Source organism: Indicator indicator, chromosome 24, assembly GCF_027791375.1.
Source record: "Indicator indicator isolate 239-I01 chromosome 24, UM_Iind_1.1, whole genome shotgun sequence".
Classification (NCBI taxonomy): Eukaryota; Metazoa; Chordata; class Aves; order Piciformes; family Indicatoridae; genus Indicator; species Indicator indicator.
The window spans coordinates 1,806,150-1,814,662 of NC_072033.1; positions in this window are offsets into that span (position 1 = coordinate 1,806,150).

Genomic DNA, 8,513 nt, shown 5'->3' on the forward strand with positions numbered 1-8,513 from the left:
GATGTGAGTTGCAAGGGATTTCATCTGTGGCTGGTGGGGGCTGAGAGAGCAGCTTCAGAAATCCACTGGGCAACAAAAAATCCTTCTGGTGATAATGGCAATGTGATATATAAGAACAAGGGTTAAATTATATTAGGTGGTAGAAGTAAGCAATTCTCTGGCTTTGCCTGCAGATTAATATTAAGAAACTTGCTGGAAAGTTAAAAAGATGGAGAGTTTCCACAGGGAAGGTACCAGAACTGGGAGAAAAGGCACATGATACCTATTTGCAGTGGACAGAAAGCAAAGTGAGTAATGAGAGAGGTGTGGAGCTGGTGGAGGTTCCTGCTGTGCAGTACATGCCTGGAGGATGTGGCACAGCTGTGCTGTCAGACTTGGTGATCAGTCCAGGATGTTATGGCTGAGGACTGCTGGGGCCCCAAGCCAGGTCTGCAGCCTCTTCCCCCTTGCTGTCACTTTGTCTGCTTGTGCTTGAGGTTGACTTTGATGTGGTGCAGCTGTAACCTGGGACCAAGCTGCCGGGGACACAGTCTCAAGCTGCTCCAGGGGAAGTTTAGGCTGGAGGTGAGGAGAAAGTTCTTCATGGAGGGAGTTGTTAGACATTGGAATGTGCTGCCCAGGGAGGTGGTGGAGTCCCCATCCCTGGAGGTGTTCAAGAGGGGATTGAATGTGGCCCTTGGTGCCATGGTTTAGTAGTCATGAGGTCTTGGGTGACAGGTTGGACTTTGATGATCCTTGAGGTCTTTTCCAACCTTATTGATTCTGCAATTCTGTGGGAACAGTTGGGGAATTCCTCCTCGGGGGCTCCCTGCTTTGCTTGGATGCCATGGAAAAGGAAGAATTCATCCTTGGCTGATTCACAGATTGCATTGGGTTGGAAGGGACCCTCAAGGGTCATCTGGTCCAACTGCCCTGCAGTCAGCAGGGACATCTCCATCTAGATCAGGCTGCCCAGGGCCACATTGAGTCTGGTCTTATGTCTCCAGGGACAAGGCATCAAACACATCCCTGTTGCAGTATTTTACTGCTGTCAATGATGGCAGAAGGACCTGCCAAAAGGAAAGGGCTAAATTAAAGAGGAAAAAAAAATTACAGAACCATAGAATGGTGAGGGCTGGAAGGTACCTCTAGAGATCACTGAGTCCAACCCCTCTGCCCAAGCAGGGTCACCTAGGGCAGGTCACACAGGAGCACATCCATAGCTTTGTTTTGCAGGTGTAATGAAACTTCTAACCAGCCCTACTCTTCTGCTTGCCCATAGCCTTCACAACCTGAACTAGAGAGTTCTGCCTTGTGCTAGTCTTTTTCTGATAATAAACACAATTTCTGGTGGAAGGCACCTCTTGCATATTGGTGCCACATGTTGGCTTGCCACAGCCAAGAAAGTGCTGAATGGAGGGGAAGAGAAACCTTTCTGATGTGGTTGCTGATGACTGTGTGGAGAAACAGAGGTTTCTGGACTTTCCTTCCATGCTCAGACAAGGTCATGTTACCTTATCTGTGTCATGGACAAATAATAAAAACTGGAGCCATTCCAATTTGCAGTTGCTTGATGCAGCTCACTTGGTTGCACTTTACACGGGCTGTCAGAAATTAGGAACTGGAAAATAAGAGCAAGATGCATTGCACTGTGCTTAAAAACCTGGCTTCAGTGAGTGAGCTATGGTGACCCATATGGAAGGAAGATGTTGGAGCAGTTTGGGTATCTCCACAAGATCAATGAGAGGGCCTGGACAATCTCTAAAAGTGCTGGCTGTGAGGCACAGCTTTCTTTGTGGAAGAAGGGAAACCCATGTGTGGAAGAAGGGATACCTGTGTGTGGAAGAAGGGAAACCCATGTGTGGAAGAAGGGATACCTGTGTGTGGAAGAAGGTATACCTGTGTGTGGAAGAAGGGAAACCCATGTGTGGAAGAAGGGATACCTGTGTGTGGAAGAAGGGAAACCCATGTGTGGAAGAAGGGATACCTGTGTGTGGAAGAAGGGAAACCCATGTGTGGAAGAAGGGATACCTGTGTGTGGAAGAAGGGAAACCCATGTGTAGCCCGTAAGTGGGAAACAAGGATGAAGTTAAAAGTCTGGGAATTGATAAACTACCCAGAGGGGAAAAAAAAAACCATCAGGAACTGACCAAAATCCCCAAAACCCCAGCCCAACCCAAAGCAAGCCAACCCAAAGCAAAGCAAAGCAAAGCAACCCAAAGCAAAGCAAAGGAAAGCAAAGCAAAGCAAATAAAGCAAAGCAAAGCAACCCAAAGCAAAGCTCTGTATCTCCAGACTGTCAGGTTTGGAGTCAGGTCAACTGAAAGCAGCCTGTTCCAAACTATTAGAAAGCTTTGGAATTCAACAAGCAAATGATAAAAAAGCTCAGAGTGGATTTTTAAATAACATAGACATTAGTATTATTTAGGCATAGCTATCCATCCATCTATCTATGTATTATCTATCTATTTATCTATCTATCTATCTAGCTATCATCCATCTATCAATCTAATCTATGTATCTGTCTTCCTATCTATCTATCTATCTATCTATCTATCTATCTATCTATCTATCTATCTATCTTCCTATCTATCTATCATCTATCCATCTATCTATCATCCCTCTATCCATTTATCAATCTAATCTGTTGTGGCAGTGTGAGCTGAAATTCCCCCCCACCAACAATAACCAGGCTAGCTCAGTCTGGAAGCAAATGAAGGCTGTGTTTACAAGCAGATCTACAATCTCTGATGAAATGCAATGAATATAGACAAAATTCACAACATTTACAAATGTATACAATCAACAGAAAAGCACAACCAAGCTCCCTTTGCTTCCCCCCAAAGGGGACCTTTCCCAAGGGACCTCTCTCCCAGGGGCCTCCTCCCCCAGACGCCCCCTGGCAGAAAGCAGAGTTAGCTAAAAGCCCAGAGGCTGTTAACTTAGCTCCCCAAGGTCAGTGTGTTATCTTCAGCAAGAAGAGAAGAAGCAGCAGCAGCCAAACAGCCCAGCAAGGAAGCGAACTCCCCACTCTGACTCTCCCAACTTTGCTTTGAGTAGTGGTTCTTAAACATTTGTATCTCTCCAATGGAAGTGTTTAGAATAATCGTTATTTTGCTTTCTTACACCCAATAGTGACTTATTTACATTCTTTAGCTTTCTCTGCTTGAACTTTGAGAAGAAGAATTAAAGAGACAGTTTCAAACTATCACATCTATCTATCTATCTATCTATCTATCTATCTATCTATCTATCTATCTATCTATCATCCATTTATCAATCTAATCTATCATCTATCTTCCTATCATCCATCTATTTATTGATCTAATCTATATATCCATCTATCATCCATCTATTTATCTATCTATATCTATCTTTCTATCCATCTATCTATCTAGCTATCATCTATCTTTCTATCATCTATCTAATCTATCTATATCTATCTATCTATCATGTAATCTAATTCATCTATCTATCATCTAATCTATCTAATCTATCTATCTTTCTATCATCTAATCTATCTAATCTATCTATCTGTCATCTATCATGTATCTATCTTCCCACCTATCATCCATCTATTTGATCTGATCTATCTATCTATCTATCTATCTATCTATCTATCTATCTATCTATCTATCTATCTATCATCCATCTATCTATTCATCTATCTATATCTGTCTTTCTGTCCATCTATCTATCTAGCTATCATCTTTCTATCATCTATCTAATCTATCTATCTATCTATCTATCTATCTATCTATCTATCTAATCTCTCTATCATCTATCTAATCTATCCATCCATCTGTCCATCTCTCCTTCTATCTATCCATCTATCCTTCTATATTTCCAACCATCCATCCATCCATCCATCCATCCATCCATCCATCCATCCATCCATCCATCCATCCATCCATCCATCCACCCACCCATCTATAATAGGTAGTAACTGTAGTGTACTTATTTTTTTGTGCACTGTGACCCTGAACTGCAAAGTGTATTGCTTTCAGATGATCTGCCCAAAGCTGCTTCTCTTCCACCTCGTGTAAGAAACTGACATGGGGTAGGAAATAAATCCCTTGTAGATTCTGCATGGCTCAGACAGGCATCTGTAGGGATTCTTTCTGCCTTGTGTTTTTAACTGACCCCAGAAGTGAACTCGACCTGCTCAGTAGCGAGCTTTGCTGCATTTTGCTACATTTAGCAGCATTGCTACAGCTGATGATTCACTGTGGGTCACTGCAGATCACAGTGGGAACATCACCTCTTTAATTTTTAAGCAAACATCTTGCCATGAAAGAGAAACTTGGGTGCTGCTACCAGCTGCAGCCCTCCCAGAGGGCTCCCTTGACAGAATATAACCTGCTGCCCTCAGCAGACCGCTACTGGCCCTGCAGCTGCTCTGAGCAGAGCTTAGCTCAGGGCTGCTTTGCACTTCTACAGTTAGAGACTGCTCTGGAAAGGACACGGCAAAAAACAGCGAAAAGTGAGCTCTGTGGGAAGGGTAGAAGCAGGGCTTTGTGTGGACACTCAGCTTAGACTTTTAACTGGGATACTCCTCTTGAGGGGGTGAAAACATACTGAATATTTTGCTAAAGAGCCGTGCTCAATGTATTTGAAATGCTTAACTGAGCACTTATTAATGTAAAATTAATACACACTTATTAATATAAAATATTAATATAAAATAAAAAGAAAAATTTCATTCCCTGGCATAAACCAGGCAGAGAGAAGTAAATGAAAACTGCAGTGAGGGCTTCCTGAGCAGAGCACTGATCAGTGCTGCCTTCTACTTCCTCCTCAGTATGCTTCTGTCACATTAAATAGAGTTTTTTGGCCACCTGAGTCAGAGAAGATTGAAGAGAAGTAGTGTGATTTGCAAAAAAAAAAAAAACCCAAACCCCCAAATTTCCTAAGCAAAACAAATTTCCTGTTCAAGAAGCCAGTGAGATTTGCTTAGGAAATGTCAGAACTTAAATAATAAGGATGATGATGATGATGATGATAATAATGATAACAATGATGATAGTAATGATAATAAATAATGAAAATAATAATGAAAATACTAATAATGAAAAATAATACTACTAATAATGAAAATAATACTACTAATACTACTAATACTAAAAAGTTATGTTGCATCTCTTCTGTGCCAATACAACTCCCACATCATCAGGCACAGTGCATCAAGGAGGTGTTACCTGCCTAGGCAGAGGGTTTAGCAGGTCTTTGCCACATACTGGAGGCTAATTCATGTTTGTGGCTCATGTGCAGCAGATTAGAGAACTAAGGATAAAAACCTATACTGGAGCTTGTGAAATTCTTCCTTAGTTTTCAGTAAATTGCCTTTTTTTCCCCCTCCATGTACAAGAAAAAAACAAACAAACAAGCAAATAAACATTTTCCCCTGGTTATCTTCCCTACCTTGGGCTAGAATCCTCGTGAAATCTTCCTGGGCCTGACTCAATGGAGAAAAAAATCCTTTTCCTGTAACATGTGGGCATGCACAGGGCAGTGCAGCTTCGATGTTTGGAAAGCTGAACCAAGAGACTCGTTCTTTTAAAACAAACCCAACAAACCCAACCAACAAAACCCACCCAAACCAACAAAAAAACAAATGACAAAAGTTCCCCCTCCCAACCCCAAGAGCATCAAAGGAACTTTTTGAGAGAGACTGTGCCAAAAACTGCCCCAAATGTGAAGTGGAGAGGCAGAAACGAATCCAAACAAAGTGCACGTAACTGGACGGGTGGGGGAGGCTCTAAAACCAGGGAACACTTCGGAGGAATCCTTCAGGTCTCACTCTGAATTGTTTCGGCAGTTAAGAAGAGCGCCCACAAGGCATGAAAAGGGCAGCAGGGCAATAAAGGCACTTTTAAAACACGATGAGCTGTCCTTTGCTTTCTTGTTGCTGAAGATCGACAGAAAGAAAAAGGAGTTCCAGAGAGACATAAAGTAGGGGAAAAAATGAGGCAAAACCAGTCTGAAACGTAGCAGTTTAGGAAAATAACAAACGTCACAAAATGAACAATTTCATTGTTCACAATGAAACAATTTTATTGTTCATTGAACAATTTTATTGCTCCCAATTAAATAATTTTATCGTTCACTGAACAATTTCATTGCTCATTTTTTTCTAGTGCCTTTAGTCATTCTAAAATCGATAATGCTGTAGAAACTTAAGTTTGGAAGAGAAATGCTGGCGTTGGAGATGGTAATCCTGACTGATAGACGCATTTTATACCTTCTTAAAGAGGCAAAGCATCTGTTCCTTGCTAAACCTGCCCCAAATGCTATCCCATTCTGAATGCTGGTGGAGAATGAGGCATCTGGATGTGTATTTTGTGATGTGCCAGAGAGAGAACGCAGAGGTCAGATCAGTAAAAGAACCACAGTGTGAAGCTTGAAGAGAAATATTACCACTGCCAAAGCAAATAGAATCAAAAGCCTTCAGATTTGCCAGGAGTTATAAAAGCTTCAGGAAAGGCAAGATTTTGTTTCTGCTATTATATAGTGATTTAATTTACTACAGCTAGATGGGGAAATAAATTAATTCAGCATTGGACTGGAAAGAACAAAAAATACCCAAAAAAACAACTTAGGAAATGTATTTTGTTAACATTAAAATCAGGCAGGAAAAGCATGTGTAGAGCTAGGAGAACATTTAAAATGTGCTCAGGAGTGAAAAGAAAACAAACCACTTAGCTACGAGTAGAGTAAACAGAAGAGCAAAATTTTCCATAAAAATAAAGTTAAATTAAATATCAAAATACAATGAAATAAATAAAACAACGAAATTAACAAAAGAAATAAATTAAAATAAATAAATGATAAAATAACTAAAAGAAACAAATTTAAATAAATAATTAAATAAAGAAAATAAATAATAAATTAAAATAAATTAAAACAAATAATAAACTAAACTAATTAAATAAGGAAAACAAGTAACAAACTAAAAGACATTAAAATAAATAAATAATAAATTAATTTAGATAAAAAAGAAAATAAATGATAAAATCAAAGAAATTAAAATAAATAATAAAATAAATTCACATTAAAGTAAAATAACAAAATAAAATAACAGCTAAAGAAAAAAAATTTGAAGAACCAGATTCCTCAAACAGACCTGAAACGATCTAAAAGATGGGCAATACTGAAAAAGAAATATATGAAGTCAAAGAGAAATCTGGAGCAAACCAATGCAAAAGAGCAAAAAAGAAGTAAAGTATCAAAGTCGAGAGAGGTTTCAAATTTTCCTGTTTGCCAGAGCAGTGAAACCTATTTGCAGGACTGATTGGAAAGACAAATGTCTCAGGAAAACATGAGCCCTTCATTCCGAGCAAGGAGAGCGGGAGTTAAATGCCCTGTACAATAGGTTTAATGTTTTGGTCCTACCGAAGGAGAAAGCTTCTGTCCTATTCATCAGGCCCTAGCGCACAGCAGTGCAGCTGGGCTCCCTTCTTCTGCTGACCGGCACAGAAGAAGCTTTTGGACTTGGTTGTGCTCCCGTTTGGCGGCTCAGCAGCCTGCTTTTAACTATCACCTCCTCCCGAAAGCAACGCTGACGGGTTTACTGAATTTTAGCAGACAAAGTTTTAACGAGGATGAACAATCTATTCTCCTCTACTTCCATTTCTGCTTTTTCTCACCTTCATTTCTTTTTTTCCCCTTTTCTTTCTTTCCTTTTTTTCTTCTCCCCCCCTTTTAAAAATGTTCTTCTTTTTTCTTTTTTTCACCCCTTTTAATTTTCCTTCCCCCCTTTTTTATTTTCTTCCCCCCCTTTCCTTTTCTCCTTTTCTTTCCCCCCGTCTTTTTCTTTTTCTTTTCCCTTTCTCCCTCCACCCGCCTCTCCTCTTTTTCGCTGCTGCTCTAAACGAAATCTGCTGGAAACCTGACCCTCAACCCCCTCCTTTTATCTCACCCCTTGAAAATCATAAGGACAGGCTTGATCCTGCAGTCTTCAAGCCGCATTTTCAACTGATGCAGCTGCCTGTTTCGTCTTGCTGAGGTAGAGAAATAAAAAAGGTGCATAAGAGGGGAACAAGGGCAAAGACCTGCTGATTAAAACGGAAAGACATCTGTTGTGCTCTGCACTACTCGTTCAGGGCTCGTTTCTGCAAGGCTGCCTATCCGGCAGTCTTGGTTCCTGGATGGATCATTATGAAGGTGGGACACAGGCATGAGAATCTCCTCAGCGGGTTCCTAAGCATGAGAATGTCAGAGGTTTGGCACGGATCGACTCCACTCTAGCGAGACAGATTTGTAGGGTAACAAAAAGTGAGAACACAGAGGAGGAAAAGCCTTTTTTTCCCTGCGTGTACAAACCCCAGAAGAGCTGGCCAGAATGTGGCCGTATCAATGTGCCTTTATAATTCCAAAGGTTTAATTATACACTGCAGCGATACATTAATACTTTTTGATGGTTGTAAAGCCATGTGCGTGTCATGTGTGCCGTGAAGCGGGGGGGTCATACCTACTCAGTTTAAGTTCTGTGCAATTAGTAATGGTTAAGCTCTTCGAGCCGCTGATAAGGGCTT